Below are 21139 nucleotides of genomic sequence, written 5' to 3'. Positions count from 1 at the left end.
TTCCTTAACCACTTAAGCCCTTGGTCCTTTTCACTTTCTGCATCCGAGCAATTTTCACCTCCCATTCATTTGCCTATAACTTTATCACTACTTATCACAATGAACTGATCTATATCTTGTTTTTTCGCCACCAATTAGGCTTTCTTTGGAGGGTACATTTTGCTAAATGCATTTTAACAGTAAGAATAAGAAAAAAGCTGAAAAAATTCATTATTTCTCAGTTTTCGACCATTATAGTTTTAAAATAATACATGCCTCCATAATTAAAACCCACATATTGCATTTGCCCATTTGTCCCGGTTATTTCACCGTTTAAATTATGTCCCTATCACAATGTATGGCGACAATATTTTATTTGGAAATAAAAGAGCATATTTACCGTTTTGCATCCATCACTATTTACAAGCTTATAAAAAAAAAAAAAAAATAGAAGTATTTCATCTTTACATAGATATTTAAAAAGTTCAGACCCTTAGGTAAATATTTATGTTTTTCTTTTTTTATTGTAATGTTTTATGTGGGTATTTTTGGGCGGGTGGGATATAAATAGTATTTGATTTGGGGAGATATATGTGTATTTTAATGTTTTTTTACTTCTAGATGTAGTTTTACTTTTTGGCCACAAGATGGCAACCTTGAGTTTGTTTACATGACGTCACTCTAAGCGTAACATGTACGCTTAGAGGAACATAGGAGTCAGAAAAAGCGAAGCTTCCGAGTGAAGCAGTCGCTTTTTCTGCGGGGGGGAGAAGAATCAGTGATCGGGCACCATGGCCCGATTCATTGATTCCTGGGCTAACGATCCGCGGACCGGGAGCGCGCCTGCACGTGCACGATCGGCCGTGGGAGCGGTCAGGAGCGCACATGTCCTGCTTGATGTAGAACTACGTCAAGAAGGACAAACTGTTTAACATATGTAGCAATTTTGGTAGCAATAGCATGTATGGGGGCTTTGCTATTAACCACTAATTTCAGCACAAAATGATGCGAAATTTTGTGAAAATTACATGAAAAATGATGTGAGATTATGAAGTATTACTATTACACACTAAATTTATTACGATTTTTCCTGAAATTTCGCATTACGATTAAGATGCGTAATGGCGAATTTCGATGTGAAATTTCAGCCCACCACTGCTCAGGAGATATTTTTTCATCTTATTTATAAACTAACTTACGATTGATACGGGAACAGAGCTGTAAGGTCTAAACTACTACATTATTCCCATTGATACAGGGGGACTATCCTTCCCATCAGGTGTTTTTGGGGCTACTCTATTTATGGGTGTGAAGATCATGATGTCCACACTTGTTTTATGACCCTTGTGAGATGCGCCTCCAGGCTGTGAAGGGTTCCAAGGGGAGGCCAGGGAAAGGGTGGGAACATTGAGGAACCCATCAAAGTTTTTCTGGGGGGCCCCTAATTTGTAGTTATACCTCTCACAAGTTTGCTTCAGGCAGCAAAAAGTCTAGAACCTGCCCTGGCCTCATCGGACCACTACCAATGTCCAAAGGCCCTTAATTTATTAGTTTAGCAATGGTTCTATCCAGAGATGGATTAAGATGGAATGAGGCCCTAGGCAAGGCAGTAGATTTTGGGCCTCCTTGTGGTCCTTTTGGTAAGCTGAAGTGGAGAGAGGTCAAAGAAGGTTGCAGTTGGGCACCTTGACACCCAGTAGGCCCCAAGCACCTGCCTTGGTTGCCTGGTGGATAATCCTGCTCTGGTTCTATCTCAGAACATCTACTTTCTTTCCAGCAGAGGTTCTCTTTAATTGAGTATGTTTCAACATATGTTTCAACATATTTTCAAATTCAAAACAGATCATTCAGAAAAATCTTTCAGTATCTTACAGGTCCACATTTCCCATGTTGCCTGCCAGCAGCTCCAACATCTGAAAACCTCACATTTACTGATGGCAACAGACGGGGATTCTGAAATAGTGTTGTTGCCCCGGGCAAATGGTTAGTGATGCGTATATTCATTGTGACAACTCGGAGATCAATGTGCATTGTGCATGCTCGAGGGAATTACCAAGACTGCAGATTTCAAACATCGGGTGTTATCCGTCCCAGAAAACGAATCAAACGGCTCGTCTTCATGGCACGGGTCATCATGAGGACATCCTGACTGGTTTCAGCGAAAGCAAAGCGAGACACGGCAGTCAACACAAAACTTAAAGAGACACTGAAGCGAAAAAAAAATTATGATATTATGATTTGTATGTGTAGTACAGCTAAGAAATAAAACATTAAGATCAGATACATCAGTCTAATTGTTTCCAGTACAGGAAGAGTTAAGAAACTCCAGTTGTTATCTCTATGCAAACAAGCCATTAACTCTCCGACTAAGTCTTAAAGAGACTCTGTAACAACAAAAACCTCCCCTGGGGGGTACTCACCTCGGGTGGGGGAAGCCTCCGGATCCTAATGAGGCTTCCCACGCCGTCCTCTGTCCCACGGGGGTCTCGCCGCAGCCCTCCGAACAGCCGGCAACTGTGCCGACTGTCAGTTCAATATTTACCTTTGCTGGCTCCAGCGGGGGCGCTGTGGCGACTTTCGGCACGGAAATAGACGGAAATATCCGATCTCCGGGAAACTTGCGCCTGCGCAGTAGAGCAGACCCGACGGCGATCGGGTATTTCCGCCTACTTCGGCGCCGAGAGGCATCAGAGCGCCTGCGCAGGAGCCAGGAAGGTAAATATTGCGTCACCGCTGCACGGAGGGCTACAGCGAGACCCCCGAGGGACGCAGGACGGCGTGGGAAGCCTCATTAGGATCCTGAGGCTTCCCCCACCCGAGGTGAGTACCCCCCAGGGGCCGTTTTGTCGTTACAGTTCCTCTTTAAGGCCCATACACACGTCGGATTTTTGCGAACGACCCGTCGTTTGAACGTTCCGTCGTTCGCAAGTCGTGGAGAGGGCTGTTATCTGACATTTCTTATCTCAACTGTAAGTGAACTGTTTACTTTTTCTCTGCTAGAGGAGAGGTCATTACTTCACAGACTGCTCTGAAAGACTCGTTTTGAATGCTGAGTGTTGTGTAATCTGCACATATTATAGAATGATGCAATGTTAGAAAAAACACTATATACCTGAAAATAAAAGTATGAGAATATTTTCTTTGCTGCTAAACTTCTAGTAATTATTCATAGTACACAACCAATTCACTATATCATATTTTTTTTTTCGCTTCAGTGTCTCTTTAAAACCAGGGCTGGTTGGAAGAGTACTGCAAGATCTGGAGCATATCAGCGTTGAGGTGGCCACACACGATACAATAAAATGATCCGATTTTACAGCAATTCGATAAAGAAAATTGTATCTCTCGAAAAAAATCGAACGCTTTTTTTCATTCGACTGAAAAATCTGATCGGATTTCCCGTTTTTTTTCGATTTATATTGATTCGGAGTGCCAGATATTTCTCTTCAATTTCTACTAAAGATTGTGTGGTGTGTGTTGGATTGTCAATTTATTATTATTCACACCCTAGCAATTTTATCAGAGTTTCCAATCATTTTTAACATAATTGGGGAAAAATTGAACATAGGTGTGTGGTACAATGGTCACATTTTTACATAGTTACATAGTTACTTGGGTTGAAAAAAGACATACTGTACATCCATCGAGTTCACCCAGAGAACAAAGTACAACACCAGCCCGCTCCCTCACATATCCCTGTTGATCCAGAGGAAGGCGAAAAACCCTTACAATGCATGGTCCAATTAGCCCCAAAGGGAAAAAAATTCCTTCCCGACTCCAGATGGCAATCAGATAAAATCCCTGGATCAACATCATTGGGCATTCCTAGTAATTGTAGCCATCAATGTCTTTCAACGCAAGGAAAGCATCTTGAAATGTTACAATCAGTCAGAAAAATTTGATTGCAATTCTTAAATTGAACAGATATTTAAAAAATGGTATGGTGTGTGGCCACCTTAAAGGGAAGGTCCAAGCAAAATAAAAAAAATTGTTTCACTTACCGGGGGCTTCTCCCAGCCCCCTGCAGCCATCCTGTGCTCTCGTAGTCACTCACTGCTGCTCCAGTCCCCCGCTGGCAGCTTGCCGACCTCGGAGGACGGCGGGCCGCATTGCGTACATTTTTACGCATTCCTGCTAGTGCAAGAACATTAACACATACATTTTTACGCGTTAGTAGTTCAATGCGTAAAAATGTACGCATTGAACCATTAATGCGTAAAAATGTATGTGTTATTGCTCCTGCGCTGGAGGGAATGCGTAAAAATGTACGCAATGCGGCCCGCCGACCTCCGAGGTCGGCAAGCTGCTAGCGGGGGACTGGAGCAGCAGTGAGTGACTACGAGAGCACAGGATGGCTGCATGGGGCTGGTAGAAGCCCCAGGTAAGTGAAACTCATTTTTTTATTTTGCTTGGACCTTCCCTTTAAGGGTAACTGCATATTCACTTGAAAATTCATAAAAAGGCTGTAAAGTGAACCTGTCATAACAGAGATATGTAGTATGGCATTTCAAACCCTGGTTGGGGAGCGGTGTGGTCACTGCTTGGCAACTACTCAGTCAAACCAATGGGTATTAGTGGCTGGCTGCTGCATTTGGGATTGACTTGTGGATGCATGCATATACATAACCCCTGCAACCCCTGGGACTGCAGGGGGGCCCAGGTGCTATGGGGGCCCGCTCCTCATCCCATCTTAAAGAGTAGAGCAGTAAGCATTTTAATATTAACATGCTCTATATTGCCATCCTCCAGATGCATGTCATTGAGTGCCAAACACTGGCACAATGTGCGGGTAGTGCTTGAAGAGGAATGTAGTGAAAATAATGTACTAAAAAATGTGCTTCATTTTTACAATAATTATGTATAGATGATTTAGTCAGTGTTTGCCCATTGTAAAAGCTTTCCTCTCCCTGATTTACATTCTGACATTTATCACATGGCGACATCTTTACTGCTGGCAGGTGATGTCAGTGGAAGGAGATGCTTTTTTGGCAGTTGCAAACAGCTGTAAACAGCTATTTCCCACAATGCAATGAGGTTCAAAGACAGGAAACTGTCAAGACCATGGTCCTGACATCACACTGTGGGAGGGGTTTCACCACAATACCAGCCATACAGAGCCCCCTGATGACCTGTTTGAGAAAAGGAATAGATTTCTCATGGGAAAGGTGGGGGTGTCAGCTACTGATTGGGATGAAGTTCAATTCTTGGTTATGGTTTCCCTTTAAATGCTGTTATTTTATAACAACTTAATGGTGGCTGCATATTGGTAGATTCCTAACAAATGGCAGAAAGCTGTACTGATGATTTTCCAAGTATCAGACTTGTTCATCTCTCACAAGAGTACACCTTTCATAAACTCGGACAATTCAAAATGTGCCCATGATAATAATCATCAGTAGTTCCCCGGATGGATGGGGAACTAAAACACACATTTCCTTGCAATTCAATTTGGTTCGGTTTGCATATGAAGGTCACTCTTGACCCGTCCCGTTCACCTGTTAGGACTTTATAGCTAATAGCCATATGAAGACCTCCATACATCAGATGGTCGACATGTTTGACAAATCCAGATGACTCATGGGAAACGTTTAATGCATCAGGACCAATGCTTTTGTGTGGTCTGTAAAGCCCTGCATAATATGTTGCTGCTGTACACATAAATACCCAACAGTGCCCATCACCAATATGCTCTGCTGGAATGAATCATGCTTGGCTCAGGATAGTTTAATGTACATTGATTACTCTGATGACTAACTTATTACAGATGTCCTGGAAGGAAAAGCATTGCTGGTGAAATACGCTGCCTTACCCTGCTATAAAGCTATACAGTACGGTACAAGTCTGAACCCAGTATGAATCTCTCCTGTAGATCTGCTGAGTTGTGATAAATAAACTGCTGTGCTGCTGACAAATGCAAGTCATTTTACATCAGCACATCATCACAGATCGATGAGACCGTATCACAATGCGGCCACAGGCTGCAGGCGGTTAGCTATACCATACTCAGGGACGGATCTAGACCAAGTTGCCCCAAGTTGCGCCTGGGGCAAGGTCAGGTTTTGGCGCCTAAACTGCCATTCCCCATCCAAATTGTGCCGCCTTTTTAAGAATTCAACAATTTGCGCCTGGGGCAAGAGACCCGCTTACCCCCCCCCCCTAGATCCGTCCCTGACCATACTACACTCTGTTATACTCTGTTATACTGTATACACTGTATAAAACGTTGTATGCCAGACGTTTTACATCAGCTTATATGAGCAGATCTATAAAAAGGCAGTATCAGTATGTAGGAGCAGAATGATGGGGATTAGATATACACAGTGGCATAACTAAGGAGCTTTGGGCCCCGGTGCGAGTTTTACATGGTGCCAAAAGCTGAGGTGTATTTAGAGTAAGGAAACAGTTTGTTAAGGATTACTACTATGCAATGCATATATAGAGGTATTCATTGCCAGCATAGCACCACTAAAACACTAAGAAGATGGGTAGAGGAGGGCCCCTACTAGGCCCCTCAGGTCCAGGGGCCCCAATGCGATTGCTACCTCTGCAACCCCTATCCATACGCCACTGGATATATAGAGATTAGATATGAAATATAAGGCCTCGTTCAGACCATACGCGCTGCCGTGCGCATTCATTGTAATGAATGGGATCTGCAGCGCAGCACATAGGAGCGCAGATGGCGTGCGATCGGACGCGTTGCGTTCCGATCGCACAGCCATCTGCGCTAAATGATGTGAACGAGGCCTAAGTCGTTTCTGAGTTTTCTCATCTGGGCCCTTATGCAATTTACTTTTACCCTTCAGTTTTCTGAAGATAGTTTTTCATCTTGTATTTAACATTTTGGTACTTTTTCCATTTTTGAAAAAAGAATGTGAAAAAGTACTAACAACATTTTTTTGAGTATTGGCTTGCTTCCTGGTTGCTTAACCTCCCTGGCATTCAATTTTCCCAGGATTTCTTTACAAAAAATGCAGGTTATTGTATTGAGTTCGATACAAAAAAAAAATGTGTTTGATGACGATGCGTGACCCTGGTGTCATCAACACGGATGGCCGGGGAACATGTCATCGCAGAGGAAGAAGCAAATCTGCCGGAGGATTCGGAAGAAGGCCCTGGAGAAGCTATCGGAGGTACACGAGAAATCAGCATACCAATGGTGAGCATAAGCTGCCTCGAGTATAAGACCCCCCATGTCTCCCCCGTGTGGGTGATGCAGAGTGCGCATTGGAAGCTAATCTTCCAATCAGGGCAGTTTCTAGGCTAAATTGGTCTCCGGGCAAGGGTGACCCCCAACCTCAGTATAGGTAGCCAGATATAGGTGCCCCCAGTATAGGTAGCCAGGTATAAGTGTCCCCAGTATAGATAGCCAGGTATAGGTGTCCCCAGTATAGATAGCCAGGTATAAGTGTCCCCAGTATAGGTGGCCAGGTTTAAGTGTTCACAGTATAGATAGCCAGGTGTTGGTGCCCCAATATAGGTGAGCCAGCTGTATGTCCCCCAGTATAGGTTAGCCAGCTATAGGTGCCCCAGTACAGGTTAGCCAGGTATTGGTGCATCTGCAATCAAAAGAAGGCAGGAGGATCTGACTTCCACATGAAGAACCCTCAATAAGACTTCAATCAACAAATGAAGAAAGAAGGAGATGAATGCTAATGTCATGTGTCTGGTACAGTAAATATAGAAGTACAGTAAATATAAATACAGTAAACAGACACTAGAGAAAGGCATAAAAGGAGGCTGTCTCGCTCTTTGATTATAATTATTATGTCTTATCAAGTATGCAGGAAAGTTTATGAAACACGTAATTGTTGTTTTCCCTGAACATAGAAACAGTGAGCAGCTGTCAGGAAGGACTTTTCCGGCATAAAAGTGATGGAAAAAAGCCAAGGCAGTGTTCTTGAAGCAAAACAACAATAGCCCTCTTAGCAGCACAAGCTTCAGTAATTAACAATGGCTCCTGTATGAGCTACAGTCTCATATTCTGTGCTGCGAAGATTTTTCTCCTCAGCTACGGAGGGCAGATATTAAGGAAGAGCTCTTCTCAGCCATAGAACCACTCATTTCAGCCCACGCTGTACATATCAGGCGGTCTCCATTTGTTTTACATCAACTGGACATCCATTTACTGGCCACCAGGGGCTCGATTCACCAAGCGGTGCAAAGTGTTAGCACCGTGGTGAAAAGGCCCTTATCACGCCTAAACTCAGTTTAGGCATGATAAGAAGGGCTTCGCGCGAAGTTACCGTTAAGTTAAGTGCGTAAGTGCGCGCGCAGCACCCGACGCTTCGCGCGAAGCTCCCATTAAACCCTATGGGACTTCGCGCGAAGAGCAGGAAAAAGCGGTGATAACTCAGTGGTGAAAAGGTCATCACGCCTAAAGTCCTTTAGGCGTGATAACTGAGTTATCACCGCTTGGTGAATCGAGGCCCTTGTCTGTCATTGCTGTTTACAAGTTGCACCCGAGTTACATGCCATACATTTGCCAATCCTGTGATTATGCTGGGCAACTGTTTACTTGTCCAATGGGTTTGACTAGAGGAAATGGATATCTGATGCATAGGAGAGGATTTTATCCATACTCTATGTTACACTTTCTGATAATGTTTTTAACTGCCTCAGCTTTGAACTTTAAAGTGGACCTGAACTCTTGCACAGGACAGATGGAAAACATAGAGAAATGCACATTGTATGTATATAGGGAATTTAACCTGTCTAATTCCCCCTCATCTGCGACTAATCACAAGTTGTAATTTGATCTCAGCTAAGTCAGCTGGCTGCCACGGCAAAGCTGCTTATTGGTAAACACAGGATTTTAATAATATGCCTGCTTACGTGAAAGCAGGAAGTAAACACACTGCAGATTTATTTCAGGATCGGTATCAGCTGTAACAAAGAAATGTTTTTCTTTAAAGGTTATTATGCTGTTGCGTATCTTTTAGAGCAGAGAGGAAGTTCTGAATTCAGGTCCACTTTAATTGTTTGCCTCTGAAGAAGCATCTCTTTTATAGACCATGACACGTACAGTAGGTAGTAGAAATCTGACAGAACTGACAGGTTTTGGACTAGCCCACCTCCCCATGGAGGATTCTCAGGGTTTTCTTTATTTCAAAAGCACTGAGAGAATGGAAGTTGCTCAGTCCAACTGCCAAAATAGTGTGCAAACTGGTGGTGGTGGCTGCATCTTTGTATAGATTCCTTCCAGGGATTGCTTTTGTACAAAATACATAAAATACTAAAAAATACTAAAAATCACGGACTAGTCAAAAACCTGTCCGATTTCCACTACCTTCTGTAAGTGACATAGAAGAAAAGTAATTATGGCTCATTTTACTCTGGAAGAAACGTACTTCTTATTTGTATTTGTTTACATGTATTTTAATTTTTTTGCTATAGTGGTCCTTCAATAGCAGAGCCGGCTTCTCCCGGCATGACTGTGCCCTCTCTGCACCTGTTCTCAGAGCGCCAGTGTCCTTGTGCGTATTTCTGGGTCACTGTTCTCCATGCTGGGTTTCAGCAGAAGGCGAGCTGCCAGGCTGCATCTTTCATGCCTCTTCCGTGTGTGGGAAGAGAGGCTCAGTTGGCTGTTATCTCACATTTTTAAACTCTCTGCTCTCTGTTGCCATAGTGATACACTTAACTTGCTAGAATCCATGTTTTGCAGTTACGAGGGAAGAGCTGCCATGAAAACGGAGCACAGAATGAAAACACTGCAGAATCAGAGAAGTGGTGTTCAGTGAAAACTCCATATCAGGATGAGGAGTAGTTCCAGATATGGGACGCTAAATTAATAGGCAAATTTCAAAAAAAATTTTGTGTGCAAAAACCTAGGTTGTCTTGCCCATGCCATCGCTTAAAGAGAAACTCTGACCAAGAATTGAACTTCATCCCAATCAGTAGCTGATACCCCCTTTTACATGAGAATTCTATTCCTTTTCACAAACAGACCATCAGGGGGCTCTGTATGGCTGATATTGTGGTGAAACCCCTCCCGCAAGAAACTCTGAGGACCGTGGTACTCCTGGCAGTTTCCTGTCTGTGAACCTTGTTGCATTGTGGGAAATAGCTGTTTACAGCTGTTTCCAACTGCCAAAAAGCAAGCAGCAGCTACATCACTTGCCAACAGTAAAAATGTCACCATGTAATAAATGTCAGAATGTAAATCAGGGATTTAAAAGATTTTACAATGGGCAAACACGAACTAAATCATTTACACATAATTATTGTAAAAATGAAGCACTTTTTTTATTACATTATTTTCAATGCAGTTCCTCTTAAAGTAAAAGTGAACAAGCAAGCCCCTTAGATGTGGACTGTATTTGTTACAAGGGCTTGGCAAATATGTGTTTAAAGGACCATTCCAGTGAAAAAATTAGGCAGTTTAAATCTGACAGAGCTGACAGATTTTGGCCAAGTCCATCTCCTCATGGGGGGGGGGGGGGGGGTTCTCTGCGTTTCCTTTGTTTTCAAAAGCATTTCCTGAATGGCAATATTCTAGATAAATGTTTGGTAGGTTTCTTTGGAAAAATTGCTATTTGAGCTCACAGAGCCCCGTAGTCCTGCACAGCAAGCTCCAAATGAAAATGGTAAGATACTTTATAATAACGTTCAATTAAAAATGGGTTGAGTAGCTATGTGTCATAGCATTTTTTAAACACTCAAAAAAAAAAATAGCTAACTAGACCATAGATGTTTTCAATATAAAAAATATGGAGAGATTACCACTAGTAGAATATTGGTGAATTTACCAATATTCTAATAGTGGGCTTTATGTAATTACGACCCCATTCTTGCTTGAACCCTCCCTCTAGCAATATCCCTAACTGATCCCTTAACTCAACTGTTGCCTAAAGGTCCGTACACACGCCGGACTGGAGGCAACGACGGGTCCGTCGTTGCCTCCCGCTGGGTGGGCGTTCCAACGACAATCCGGCGTGTGTACGCACTGTCGGCGGACTGATACGGCTGTTTCTGAGCGATCCCCGTATCAGTCCGCCGACAGTGCGTACACACGCCGGACTGTCGTTGGAACGCCCACCCAGCGAGAGGCAACGACGGACCCGTCGTTGCCTCCAGTCCGGCGTGTGTACGGACCTTAAAGCGGATCCGAGATGAAAAACTTAATATAACAAGTGACTTGTCTATATATCTTATCTAAAGTTTAGATAGTTTACACAGCAAATCTATCTTAAAACAGCTTCAACAGTATATTAATATTTTTCCCTGTGATACAATGGGAGCAGACATGTTTTCTGCTTGTCACTATTACACAATTACACACACAGGCAAGCTTATCTGTATCTAGGCATGCTAATATGCATATTCTGTGAAAACTCCACTCTTATCTCCTCCATTACAGGCAACTGATCTGTATCTGCACTGCAGCTCTCAGATTGTGAAAACTCTGCCTCTGAAATCTATAGCTAGTAACACTTTTTTCACCTGCCCAGACTGAAATCCCACAATCCCTTGCAAGCGCCAAGGCACTCTGGAGAAGCTGTGGGTGTGGCTTGTTTAGTTTATAGGAAATTAGGGTATTAAAACAAAACAAAAACGTATTTGGCTTGAGGAATGCCCTATAAACAATAGGAAAGGAACACAATTATGCAATGAGTAAAAGTTCATCTCGGATACACTTTAAGCCTAACCAACCCCCCAACTGATGCCTAAGCCTAACCAACCCCCCAACTGATGCCTAAGCCTAACCAACCCCCCACAGATACCTAACCCTAACCGACCCCTCACTCATGCTTATACCCCTGCCAAAGTGCCACAATCCCCACCGATATCCTTGCCGCCTTCGCTATTTTACTGGGCGCCAAAGCCCAAACATTCCCTGTGGCACCAGAGCCCAACTTTCCCTATTTCGCTGATAACAGCCTTGATGGTTCAGTTGAATTTGATCAAATTCAAGGGGGCACTTGAACATGAAAGAGGGGTTGCTACATAGGAGAGAGGGGGCTAAAAATGGGGAGCAACACATGAAAACGTGAAACTGATGCCCAAGGGAGCTGTTCATAAAAGAGAGTGGCTACAGTACATGCATGATACACATGGAAGAGGGGGCTGCACATGGAATGGGAGCTACTGCACATGAAAATGGGAACCACAACATACTCGGCCTAGGGGCACAAAAAGTGTCAATACGCCCTTAGAGATGAGATTTATCCCGGTTTTAGTGTGACACAGAGACAAAGAAGGTTCCCTTCTCTACTGCAAGTGGTAATGCTTATTTGGCTAGATGCATATATTATTATAGCCATCTTAGGAATGACACAGGTACAAATAAGGCCAGAGCTCTTCCTGGTGGAAATAAAACAAGCTAGGAGCGGTGTGATGAGGGTTTTCTGAGGACACATCACAAGGAATTCAGATGAAGCACACAAGGGTGTGTGAAGTCCCCAGCACTACTGTCAGGAATGGAGAAGGCTTGGAATGTGGCTATATAATACAGTGTGAAATCTTGTATTAATACGACAGCCTGTATAAACCATACAAAACAGACATGACAAAAGACTACAGGAATGGTTTACTGCCATAGTTCCAGCTTTTCATTTCTGAAAGGTCAGCTGCATCTTTAGTTTTACGAACATGCTAGAAGTTTCACCTCTCATTACCCAGATTCCATACAGGTAGGGGCGGAACTATGAATCAATGGCCCCCTCACCCAGCAAAACTTTGATGGCCTTCCCAATGTTCTTCACACTCTTTCCCTTGCTAACCCCTTGTGACCCTCACAGCCTGTAGGGTCCATCATGGATCGATATCTTCACACCCATAACAAGTGCAGTCACAAAAACACCTGATTTGAAGGATGGACCCCTTTCTTAGAGGGAGTGAAGTAGTGGTTGGGGCCCCCTTACAGCTCTGGGCTCCCCTGGGATTGCAGCGGCTGCTCCCCTGTAGTTACACATATCGGCATACAGGTACAGTATGAAGCTGCTGTAGTGGGCTGTTTTCCCACGAATTTACTACTACAGCCCACTATTTACCAGTAGGAGCCATTCACACTTGTCAGCCTGCAAGAGATCCGTGGGATGCATTGTGGTAAGCAGGCCGCACTTCCACGATAATCCCGGGCAGAGGGATGCATTCCCCCTTACAGCCTGTGGTGGCCACGCATCTGCCCCCAGCTCCAGCCGGACCACTGCGGACCATCGGAGTGGACACTACACTGTCCCCACCCACTGGTCACACAAGATGCTGCACAAGTGGGAACACAGCCTTAAAGCTATTCTCGCTAGTTATCGGTATAGTGATGGGAATGTAGACAGGAGAACAAGAGCTAATCAAATGATCATAACGTAGATCTAATCATGATACAATAGAAACTGTATTTACTGTATGTGCTTCTGATCTATAATTATTATTATGGTGTATTTCTATAGTACCGGAATCTTCCAGAAGGCTTTACATAATGTATACAGTCATATCATCAACTGTTCCTTAGAGGAGCTCACAATCTATCCCTACCATAGTAATTTATTGTCTCACATTCCTATTGTAGCTTACGGCCAATTTTTAGGAAGGGCCCAATCAACCTATCTGTGTTTTTAGGATGTAGGAGTCAACTGGAGTACCTTGAGGAAACCCGTGTAAAGATCTTGAGAACATACAAACTCCATGCACATCGTGTCTAAGCCTGGATTTGAACCAAGCGGCTTATGGTAAGATTGTTTTCCAAAGATCTGGTGTGTCAGATGTTTATGTGGCGTGGGGAGGCACCTGTACACACCCTGGACTCTTGGGTGGGAAGAGCCACCTTGGCCAAATGTCAGGCATGTGTATCTAGCTTTACACAGGGCAGGAGATGAAGCTGTAATTGGGCAGCTGTCTTCTCAGGGCAGAGGTCAGGAGCTTTGTCAATGGGCACCTGACCCTGTGATCACCATGATAATTAATGATCCAGCTGCTGTGTCTTGATTCCTATCAGCAAGTCCTTGAGTGACAGCCAGAGACATTATTTCAGCTTGTGTTCCATAGACGAGAGGGTTTAGTAGGTTGGGTCTGAAGTGGTTAAACAGTAAGGTTTGTACAATGGAAAATATATCTGAAGCACTGTTATAGTGCTGAGCATTCTCAGAAGATAGCTGCAGTGGGCCATTCACATTCTGCCATTGATCAGCTCTGTTTATTTTTACTTAGAACTTATGTACAAAGTACTTTGCTGAATCCCAGAGAAAACAAGCATTACTATACATATGTGCAAGGCCAGATTTTTACATTTTGTGCCCATAGGCCAAGTATGTTGTGGCTCCCCCTTTAATGCAGCTGTGCCCCTCCCATTCCATGTGCAGCCCCCTCTTCTATTTGTATCATCCATGTACAGCAGCTCATCTTTCATGAACAGCTCCCTTGAGCATCTGTTTCCCTTTTTCGTGTGTTGCTCCCCATTTTCAGCTTCCTCTTTCATATGTAACAACCCCTATTTCATGTTCAGGTGCCTCCTTGGGTTGCAGCCGCCCAAGGCCTGGGCCTTTGTGGTCTTTCCAGAAATCTGGCCCTGGATGTGTGCAGCAATATAAAGAGGCTATACACACGTGGTGACTGACTGCACATCACCACTACTTTGTTTACCTGCAGAAGAACTTTTTTAACCACTTCACCCCAAGGCAGTTTTTACCCTAACGGACAAGAGCGATTTTCACCTTTCAGTGCTCATCCCTTTCATTTGCCAATAGCTTCATCACTACTAATCACAATGAAATGACCTATATCTTGTTTTTTTCACCACAAATTGGGCTTTTTGGGGTTGATATTTGTTTTCAGTAATTACTTTATTTTCTATGCATTTTAAAGGGAAATACAAGGAAAAAATGAAAAAATACACTATTTCTCCAATTTCATCCCCTATGGTTTTAATATAAACACTGCTACTGTGCATAAAACCCACACATTTTATCTGTCCATTTGTCCTGGTTATCACAAGATTTTAATTATGTCCCTAGTACAAAGTATGGTGACAATATATCGTTTGGAAATGAGGGTGTATTTTTGGGGGGGTGTTTTTTTTTCTTCACAATTTTCACATGCACGGAGATGCATGCGCAGGAGCGTGCACACGCACGCGCACAGCGGCAGCAGCACTTTCTGACTTATAAAAACATCCTGGAGCCATTAAGAGGCTCTAGCAGGACATTTTTATAAATCAGCATGTCATTAAGTGGTTAAGATTGCATATTTATAATGGGGGGATTTGTTTAGTTATGATGGTGACCAGTGCTTTGGCCACCTATCACAATTGCCCTAAAGTATTTATTTTATTTATTTATTGTATTTATAAAGCGCCAACATATTACGCAGCGCTGTAGTATATTCACTAGAGTACAAACCAGACAAAACCTGCTATGTACTTAGTGCCAAAGGGGTTATTCCCAAAAATGATCATGCCTCAAGGTGGCCATACCTCTGGCGATTTTGTTGGCTGATCAACCAATATACAGATATCTCTCTGTTTGAATCTGATCAGAGAGACATCTGTTGGCCGTCATAAACCGCAGGCTGATTCCCGATCTTTTTCAGCATTAAATCTTTCGGCAGTCGGCCTTGTGATGCCGCCTCGTAGGTCCTGGCTGCTGTCCTCCCAATGTACATGTACACCCCCCCCCCTTCCTCGCCACTGCACTAAAACTGTACCTGTCAATCCATTTACTGTGCAGCCAGGCAACCACGTGGGCCGTGAACTCGGAAGAAGAATCCAGACATATCGGCGGATGGTATTTAAGATATAGTATTTATGCAGGGGTACTGGGTGGGGGAGGTGTGGTTACATGTACACTGGGGAGACAGGCCGGGTATGCTTCACAAAGCCATCCTTTGGCCGCCACATGACTGAATGGCTGCTGCTAGGAGTTCTCCTCCAGCCATGGTTGGGGGAATCAAACCTAGATTCAATGTAATGTTTTTCAGCATAATTTCATGTATGTTCCGGCCCCCTGGCAGTCTGAAGTATGTTGACCTGGCCCTTAACTGAAAAAGTTTGTGGACCTCTGGATTAGGTGCTCTGGCTCTGACACAGGAGACCTGCGTTCAAATCTCGGCTCTTTTTGTTCAGTAAGCTGCACCTATTTCAGTAGGAGACCTTGGGCTAGACTCCCTAACACTGCTATTGCCTATAGAGCGTGTCCTAGTCAAAAGTGCGATATAAATGTCCTGTCTTGTCTCTAGTTGATTAGTTGAGGCGAAATGCAACTAAAGTTTCCATGCAGACCAGAGGTTTGAGGTGGAAGGAACAAACTTTCTGATGTAGACCTACACACCACTTTAACGCTATAATGAATGGCGGAGATGCCGCCGCGCGGTCTGGCGGCGGGGCGGCTATCTCCGCATTTAGACTGGCGGTTTCCGCACAGCGACATGTGTCTGGTTTGTCTGGGCCTTCTAGTGCACACAGATGGAGAGTTACGCGCGCGCGCGCTAGAGGACAGGACCTTTATGCCAACAGAAGAGGAATTAGCTGATCCCAGCGGAACTCCTGATTGGCTGAGCGGCTGGGGGCGGCGCTGAGCAGTGCTGGAGTATATATAGATCTTGCCTTTCAGTTGCTGGTTGTCTGCCGTTGCGAATACTTACGTGTGAGCACTCAGACCTCTGTCAGATCTTACAGTGTGTTAGAACCAGCAGGAGCTGGGAATTCACACTTAGCCAGATTACCTTTGTTTATACTCTGTTATACTCTAGACCAGTTCCAGGGTGTTGAGACCAAGGACCTCACACCCAAGCTTAGGATTGCTGTGTCATTTCTCTGTTATACTCTAGACCAGTTCCAGGGTGTTGAGACCAAGGACCTCATACCCAAGCTTAGGATTGCTGTGTCATTACTCTGTTATACTCTAGACCAGTTCCAGGGTGTTGAGACCAAGGACCTCACAAGCTTAGGATTGCTGTGTCATTTCTCTGTTATACTCTAGACCAGTTCCAGGGTGTTGAGACCAAGGACCTCACACCCAAGCTTAGGATTGTTGTGTCATTACTGTGTTATACTCTAGACCAGTTCCAGGGTGTTGAGACCAAGGACCTCACACCCAAGCTTAGGATTGCTGTGTCATTACTCTGTTATACTCTAGACCAGTTCCAGGGTGTTGAGACCAAGGACCTCACACCCAAGCTTAGGATTGCTGTGTCATTACTCTGTTATACTTTAGACCAGTTCCCGGGTGTCAAGACCAAGGACCTCACACCTCAGATTAGAATTGTGCTTATGTATATCTGTTATGACCTTCTGCTTTGCTGACCTCTCTCTTGCTTTCTGATTCGGTACCTCTGCCCATCTGTCTACCAGTTGCTGACCCTGCTTGTATCCGGTTACCGAATCAGTCTTCTGTCTTTGTACCTTATATGCTCGTGTGTTGCCGACCTGGCCTGTCTGACCTTCCTGGCTGTCACTCGTTCCCCGAGTGATTAGTCTGTCTGTACTTCCTTGGCACTTGTTAAGCTTGGGGGTGTAATCTCCACAGTCAGCATACAACACATAAGCTGACGTGAAGGAGGTACACACACCAGCACAAGGGATCAGGATATCCCCAGTTTAGTGGAGGAGAGGACTGACTCCAATAGGAGATTGTGGTGCACAGAGCCGGTGCAGATCTGAACAGCCACAAACACTTTCGTAATAACGTCTCAGCGCAAAGTAGCGCTGAGCGCATAAACCAGGACTGAGGAGATCAGGACAGGTAGACAGAATGAACGCTTGCCAGCTAGCGATTACTTAGCGACAGCAAGCGTCCAAAACCAGACAGACTGGAATGAGGCAGCCAATGCGTTGCGGCGATGGCGTGCCTCACAAAGACAGGACAGGAGAGACAGGAAATAGCAGGATCGAGATAGATGAACGTAACACAGATAAATATACAATAAGTATGTTTTCCTAGCGTATTACAATTACAGCTATCAATGAAACTATTCGTAACGTCTGACTAACATATGTATATATTGGCAATGAACCGATATATGACATAAGCAGGAACTCTGACTAAGACTGAAGTAATACAGGGAACAGGACTCAGAAGGATTCGCTATCTCTTCGCAGAGATGAACGCAATCCACAAACAGGACCAGGAACAGGATTCAGAAGGATTCGTTATCTCTTCGCAGAGATGAACGCAATCCACAAACAGGACCAGGAACAGGATAACTAGCTCAGCACGGGTGTTCACGATACGCGCAAACTACCAAAACGTGCTGGAAAACTGACTAACTGAACACAGGAAATAAACAGTTCGTGTACGTATATATCAGCGACACTGATATATTAACGTAACACGAATACAAGGAAAATAACAAAATGCGCAAGTATGCGTATATATTGGCGATGAACCAATATATGACACAAGACAAGCAAGTAGCAACTTCTAGAACAAGAGCAGAACTAGGAGGACTCGCTGACCCCTTCGCAGGAGTCAGCGCAGTCCACACGGACCAGGAACGAGGTGGGGCACGAGCAGAGTAACAGATAGAGTCTGAAACTATGATAGCCCATGAGGCATTGCAGGAAGCAGTTCTTTATACTGAGGTCATCCAATGGGAGCAGACCTGCAGATTCCCACACAAGTGAATGGTAATTAATCACAGGCTGATAGCAGGAAAAGGCAGACAATGATATGCAGCCTGCAGGAAAGGGACCGCCCCTCCACTGCAGCAGACAATGTTTGTTTACACAAAAGCATATTAAACTGTCATAAACTTCAGAGCGACTGCAGATGGAATCAGCAACTAGTTTAAGTGCAAACCAAACTATGCAAGCAAATGCATGTAATGACATTAGAACTGCTTGGTTTGCAATACCAGTGCAGTCAGCAGTAAACGCTACAGAAGCGATCATAACAGTACCCCCTCCCTTAAACGCGGCCTCTGGACGCCTATGAAAACTGACATATTTCTCCTGAACCACCCAAACCAAAAAATCAGAAGTGGGAAATCCAGCAAACTGATCTGACTGAAAATTCATGAAGGTCGGATCCGTCCGACAAAACCAAATTCCCGAATCAGTCTCACCAAAACTAGACCAATTGGAACCAGAACCTACCGAACCATGCCCGTCAGCACTACAAGCCTCAGTGTGACACCCATCAGAACCACGACTTCCAGAAAACAACCCCAAGAAACTCTCTGCGCGATACCCACCGCCTTCCAAGGACTGTCCAAAAACGCCAAAGCCTTTGCAATGCCCACCGGAACTGTCCCTACCAACACAAAACCCACCGTTGAACCAGTCCAAGGTACCAGGACAAGTTTCCTCAGAGATCTCCCAGAACACTTGGAAGCTCCAAAGAGATCCCCACAGGTCAGAACGCCCCTTAGGCTCACATGGAGAACTATCAAGAACCCCTATGGAACCCAGGGCAACTCCAGAGTCAGGGTCACAAGGACAAACATCAAGATCAGGGCTTTTAGGGACCAGAACCATCTCCGGGCATGCAGGCCAACCGGCAACATCAGAACATGTCTCCACTAGGGAAGCACGTGAGCACGCTAACACAGACACATCTGGGCAGTCTGGCATACGAAGCACATCTGGGCACACCGGCACAAGAGAAACCTCTGGGCATGTCAAGGAACTGCGAACCTCAAAGTCAGTCAAGACAGGACCGAAACCAGAACTGGGCAAAAAAAATTCATCATGACTAGACTTCATAGTTACTGGATTCTCACTAAAAACTGCAGGATCAGACTTAGATGTCGCTGATTCCAGCAGGGTTATTAACAAATCATGTTCAGGGGCATTTACAAGACAGGGCAAATCTTCTGATGTATGCACTGAACTAGACAGGGTTCCCATAGCTTCTTCTGGACTAGACAGAGACTCATCAAATACACTGGACTGGAGCTCATGAAGGGCTGCAAAACAAGTCAATATTGCAGCAATCCCCACTGAACTAGGCAAAACTGAGTAACTCACTGGACAGGAAGGGGGCTCTGGAACTTCTGCCACACCGGCCAGAGAACCAGAATTTTCCAGGATACAGGGCTGGTTTTCAGAAACACTCATTAACCCGGACTGAAATTCTGAGATTTCTATTATTTTTTCCAGCGAGTCAGAATTATCCATGTTACAGGGCAAGACTTTTGAAACATTCAGAGGACAGGGCTGGAGTTCCTCGGCTGTTACAACACTGGAGAGGGACTCAACAACATTGGTTAAATCAGACTGTGTACAGGGCAAGGTATCTAACACACTTGCTGACGAGGACAATATTTCAATGGCTTCTGCTTCGCTGGGCAGAAATTCATCAAGTTTTATTAGAGCAGACTGTAATTCCAAAACAGCTGCTAGACAAGTGAATATTACTGCAACACCAACTGAGGTAAGCAGTGCTTCAGCCTCCTCTGCTAAAGGGTTTAAAGTATCCAAAGTACTGGGTGAAGCATAAGACTCTGCGACCACAGCTTCACTGGACAGGATCACTGAACAGTCCATATTGCAGGGCAAAACCATGGAAGCACCTGCTGGACAGCATAATGATTCTGTGACCTGAGTTTCATTGGAGAGATCTACTGCACAATTCATGGTACAGGGCAAATTTATTGGAAAATTTTCTGAACAAGGTAATAATTCTGCGATTTCAGGTTCACATAGCAGATGCTCTGAGCTATTCACGAAACTAGAGCGAGGTGTAGAAACAGGAAGATCAAGACACAATGTTTGCGCATCTGAATCACCATTCATTTGTAAAATTGGAAAATTCAGATGCTGGGGTTCTGAGTTTACTAGACAGGATTGCTGGGACTCGGAAACTGATGTAGTGCATCTATTGGCATCTGCTGGATCAGACAGGAGTTGAACTTTATTAACACAGGTAATTTCTGCAGAAGTATTTGCAGAGACAGGCAAGATTTTTCTGGTGTCTGTTTCACTAAACAAAGAGTCATGAGTACTGGCTAGGCTGGACTCGAAAGTCAGCAGGACCTCTGGGTCCTCTGCTGAGAAATTTGTGCAGGGCAAGATTAAGGAAGTATTAGTAATTTCTGTCTTACTGGGAAGTAACACTGAGTTATCCATGGTACAGGGTGGAATTACAGGAACTTCAATTTCACACAAAAGGAGCTCAGAATCACTCGCTGAATCAGCCAAAGGTGCTGAAGCAGGCGAGTCCTCAGGAACTGAGGAAGTGGAACAATCTCCACTTGACAGTGTGTCTTCCCTGGTATCAACTGATTGAAT

Source organism: Hyperolius riggenbachi, chromosome 4 (genome assembly GCF_040937935.1).
Source record: "Hyperolius riggenbachi isolate aHypRig1 chromosome 4, aHypRig1.pri, whole genome shotgun sequence".
Taxonomy (NCBI): Eukaryota; Metazoa; Chordata; class Amphibia; order Anura; family Hyperoliidae; genus Hyperolius; species Hyperolius riggenbachi.
Note: the sequence above shows the minus strand (reverse complement) of the source record.